Raw genomic sequence first — 5112 nt, 5'->3', positions numbered from 1 at the left:
TGTTCACAGGTTTGAGGACTGAGCTTCATGGCATTCCATCATTTAGGGGTCTGGAAGATTAAAGAAGCTGAAAAAACATTACTTACACGGAGGAGTCTGAGAAAGGAGGAAAAAGGAGAGAGGTGAGTTAAAGGAACTTAATGAAGAAAGTACAGTAGTAATGAATGGATGCTTACAAGCTTAACGATGGTAGCAATAGCTTTTGTTGGTGAACATCTCTGTGATAAAACCCACAGAGCCCAGATGAGGATGTCAATAGTGCTATAAGGCTATCTAGTTGATGGAATGAGTAGCAGATATTTCCTCCCTTTGCTAGTTTTCCTAACCTTCGGGTATCAGCATCTCCAGTAGTTCAACCACAGACATTCCTTTTGTCAGGTAACTGAAGAAACTATACAGTCATTGTGTTTTTTAACAAAATTCAGTAGAAGAGAGTATGCTAGTAGGTGGGTTCAGATAATTATACAAATCATTTACACCTGACATTTGCATGTTACAACACTATTATGCAGAGTGCCATTCTAGATTTTTAATCTTAGTGGGTTCTTATATGAGCCTAGTGAGTTAGGTTATGCAGATATTGTTACAATTATTATTACAGTAGAATTGCATCTTACTTGGCAGTGGGGTTCTAAAGTACATAAAGAGAAAGTTGTATATAGTCAAAATTACCCGTGAGAATTTTTCCTCTCAAAAACTCCAACACACTCAGTTTTCCTGCAAGTATTAGGATTCGTTGCTGTTTCTTCCACTCATGCCTGGTAAAGTGGATGGCTTCTCCTGGGGCTCATGCTGTTCAAGAAAATAGAGACATGTTCAGTATAGCAAGATGCATGCTATTTCTTCATTTTTTCCCCTCCCGTTCCTCTTTCTTACCTCTTTTCATAAATATTTATGACCTCTCTTTAATATCAGGCATTATCATTGGTGTTGTATATACACTCGTGAAACAGAGAGACTATATTCTTGGCCTCAGCAGGCTTACAGTCTAGCACACACTGTGAGAAGCACATGTGATGCAGGAATAATAGTCCAGACCTTTGGCACACATGCTATTGCCATTTATGGCTAGCAGAACTCTTGCACTAATTAAATTACTTCTTTTCCTCTAACAGAGTGCTTATATTTGAATTTGCCTAAGATAAACTCCCATCAGATGTAATTCTGTATTACCACAATACAAATAAAGACATAGGCTTAGAGAGAAAAGGTGACTTCCCAAGAGTGCACTTTAAGTCCAGGTTTAAAAACTTTTACATCCCATGTTCTCCTTCCTCTGTTCTCCTAGACACCTCTTCTCTCCTCTGACATGGTTACCCTTTTGGGCTGAGTCTGCACCTCCCCTTGCCCTCTAAATGGGACAGCATGGCCTTGCTCTAGTCTTTTGTTTGTCTTTTGCTCTTGACTTTTCCCTCCCCAGATACAAATTTCTGTTTCTATCCTCATCTCAGCCTCACCTGAAGAAAACGTGGCTATAAACGTCTCCATTGCTTAGTCTTTTGCTATTGGTATCCTTGACGCTTGGTGAGAATTAGCCCAGGCATGGCTATTGCATAGAAAGTACTTGATTTCACTTTACTGACATCTCGACTTTCCAACTTCCCTGGAGATTCCATTATATTCCTATAAACCAGGTAGGGAATTGTCATTTTTACTGAGGATAAACCTATTTAGGTGAATGTCTCTCTGCAGAATCATTTATCTTCCATTCCAATTTATACTGTAGACATGGCTCTTGTCCAAAACACGGTGATTTATTAAGGTTTCTATTTAGGACTGTGTTTAAAGACACTATGCCCTACACTGTAAGATTGTTAAAGTAAGAAATTCCCATAAAATTAAATTTCAAGCAGAACAAATTGTGTGGGGGAGGAGAGACGAGATTGTCTGAAGTACATGAATTCTTACTGGTGAGACTGTGAAACCCTTTGTATCATGTCAGGTTGACCTCACCTATTACTTGGTAAAAGTAGAAAGTTAAAGCAATGTGATTTCATTTAGGTAAATAGATGTGCTATATTATGAAGCTGCTCTAAATGTTTTTGAATAGTTGCCACTGTAATTTTATGATATACTGACTTGGTTTCATGTCATGGTCATTTAATGAAGTTTTTACATTCATCTGAGGTAAGCTATGAGAAGGAACAAGTGATGACTTGCAAACAGAGACCTTTTACAAATTGGTTTCCAAAAATAAGGGGAAGAAAATGGTGAAGTCTCCAGATCCTTTTCTTCACTAAAGATCCATTGGCATGCAGTTACCTTTCTGGGCCTCAGTTTCTGTCAGGGTAAGAAATGTTAGCTGCTATAAGGAGCAACCTTAAAATCTCAGTGATTATTTGCTCACTCACTCCAGTATAAGGAGTTTGTGTGGGAGGTGAGTTCTGGCCTTTCCAAATTATGGCTCCACCATTTTCAACAAATAGTCCCAAATTAATACCATTTGAAAGTTTTGCCGGGCACGGTGGCTCACGCCTGTAATCCCAGCACTTTTGGAGGCTGAGGCGGATGGGTCACGAGGTCAGGAGATCGAGACCATCCTGGCTAACACGGTGAAACCCTGTCTCTACTAAAAATACAGAAAATTAGCCGGGCATGGTGGCAGGCACCTATAGTCCCAGCTACTTGGGAAGCTGAGGCAGGAGAATGGCGTGAACCCAGGAGGCGGAGATTGCAATGAGCCGAGACTTTGCCACTGCACTCCAGCCTGGGTGACACAGTGAGACTCTATCTCAGAAAAAAAAAAAGAAAGAAAGTTTTTTCATGGTTACCATTATTGCCCTTATGAGAAAACCATTTTCAACAGTCAGCTCACTCTTTCCAGGACTTTCTCTCTTACCTTTTTCTTACACTACAGACTGGCTACAACTTTAATGTGGATAAACATGAAAGAGTCGGCTATCTCTTTGATACCAAATTATTACACTGGAAATAAATATTGTTATCTACCTCCAACTATGTAACATTTTAGGCTTTTTCATTACTCAAGTATGCAAAATAACAAATTTAACAACTCTTTAGTTAATTGATTCTGGATGTGTTTTTCACAAAACTTCAGCCATAAGAGAAAAGATATCTGGTTGATTCAGAAAAAAAATAAAAAATAAAAAACTTCTTTTTTCCAAAAAGTATTTTCTCAAAATAATTTCTTAATGGAATTTAATGGTGTTTAATATTCAAGTTCTTCTCTTTTTTGTTTCTTTTCTGAGGAAAGGAAACTAAAATACCAAGTAGATTTCAGATCACGAAAAAGAAGAAACTGGCAGGAGGCTTAACACTTGGTGTCTTGGATTTTTTTTCCGACTACCAAACAGTCCATATTTTTTTCTTTTATTGTATTTATTTAACTCCCTCTTCGTATATACATATGACTTATTTACACTGCCAATTTTTCATTATTTGCAGTATTTACTATCTAAGGTTTGTGGTGGCTGGTTTTGCACTGTTTTTAGTTTAAAAGTTTGTTGTTGTTGTTGGCTGGCTATATGAGGTATATTCCTGCACTTCTCTACTTCTTGACCATTGTGTAATACCGTCTGATTATTCAAACCAAGGTGATTTGAATAATTAATGCTTGATTCCACCTTTGAGAACCTCACACATCATCTTGGCCCTACAGAAATCATCTATATGTGGAATTTCACGAGGGTGGGATTTAAAACACGTGTTATAGGAAGCAAGGGAACATGAAGAGGAAGACTTATGATGCTGAATGGGGTAATAAGTTTAGAGGTAGAATGTGCAAAATGCAAGGTCTATTTTTGCAGAGTTAGAGAGCAATTTGGGGAAATGGGTGAGACCCAGATAGGGATGCCTCATATAAACACCTAGAATATTTAGACTCTAGAGACGTTTTCTTCAAAGTGTATTTCAGAAAGCACAATTTCCTTACTGCTCCATAAAAAGAGGAAATCATGTATTTAAGATATGCTTCATATGACTTTTACCTCTATTATTAATGTTGAACTTTGGTTTAATGCTTATTCTTGCTCTAAACCATGGCTAAGTTTATTACTTGCGTTATCACTTGTTGTTTTTGGTAGGTAGATACTCTCATCACCAACATCATTATCATTGTATTTGTTATTTATTGTTGTGTAACAAATTACCCTAAAAACCAGCTTAAAACAACTATGAACATTTATTCTCTCACCTTTTCTATGGGCCAAGAGTTTGGTAGCATCTTGACTGGGAGTTCAGGCTCAACGTCTCTCAGTTAGTTGCAGTCAAGTCATCAGCCTTAGCTGAAGTCCTCTGAGAGCTTGATTATGTCCTCAGGGTGCACTTCCCAGTTGGCTTGCTCACATGGCTGCCATGTTGGTGCTGGTTATTGGTTGAAGGCTTTTTCTCTACATAGGCATTCTAATGGGCTCTTTGAGGATCCTCATGACATGGCAGTAGGCTTCCTCCAGAACAAGTTATCCAGGAGAGAGCAAGGAGGAGATACAGTGTCTTTCATGACTCAGCTTTGAATACAACTCTGCAACATCCTATGGGCTACACAAGTCAGTCCTGTCTCATAGGGGAAGAGACTACCAAGTGTGTGAACACAGTATGAGAGGATAGTTGCAGGCCATTTCAGAGGTCATAATCATTATCTTGTTTTGCAGATCAGGGAACTAAAATCAGAGACGAAGTCATTTGAAAAAGAACAAAGAACATTGGGAAAGATCACTTAAACCCAGAAACTCTGATTTAGAGAAAGCAAGTTTTGAAACTATTCTATATTTATCTCCAATAGATGATTTCTTTATTAGTGTCATATGGATATTAACATAGTAGTCAGATAAATCTTTCTGTAATGAAAGTACTTTCCAAACTTACGAGTTTGTCTTTTCTTTTTCTTTCCTTTTTTCTCCCTCCCTTCTTTTTCTTCCTTCTTCTTTTCTTCCTTTTTCTTTCTTCCTTTTGCTTTCATTTAAATAGAATATTAACATCTTGGAGAACATGTTTTGGGAAATATCACTGTAGGAAATAGGGATAATTAGAAGATTTTAAATAAGACAAAGAAATGAAGAGAATGGTATTGGGGTAGATTAATTTGATAAGTGTGGGGGACACATTGGTGGGAGAAGGAATCAGAGGCATGCAAATGTGTTTTGTTAAGAAAAC

General features: G+C 37.7%; 1 long non-coding RNA gene across 1 annotated transcript; it reads right to left on the bottom strand.

Moving 5' to 3' along the window:
- Nucleotides 1-471: 471 nt before the first annotated feature.
- LOC116466642 (uncharacterized) lies at nt 472-4901 on the bottom strand. The gene is made up of 3 exons (XR_009213045.1): nt 4825-4901; nt 4154-4619; nt 472-792 (listed from the first exon to the last, which is right to left on the bottom strand). It is a non-coding gene; the product is annotated as an uncharacterized LOC116466642 (long non-coding RNA).
- Between the last annotated feature and the right edge of the window lie 211 nt (nt 4902-5112).

This window comes from Hylobates moloch, unplaced genomic scaffold (genome assembly GCF_009828535.3).
Source record: "Hylobates moloch isolate HMO894 unplaced genomic scaffold, HMol_V3 SCAFFOLD_4, whole genome shotgun sequence".
Classification (NCBI taxonomy): Eukaryota; Metazoa; Chordata; class Mammalia; order Primates; family Hylobatidae; genus Hylobates; species Hylobates moloch.
The sequence above is the reverse complement of the archived record's forward strand: the minus strand, read 5'-3'. Positions and strand labels throughout refer to the sequence as shown.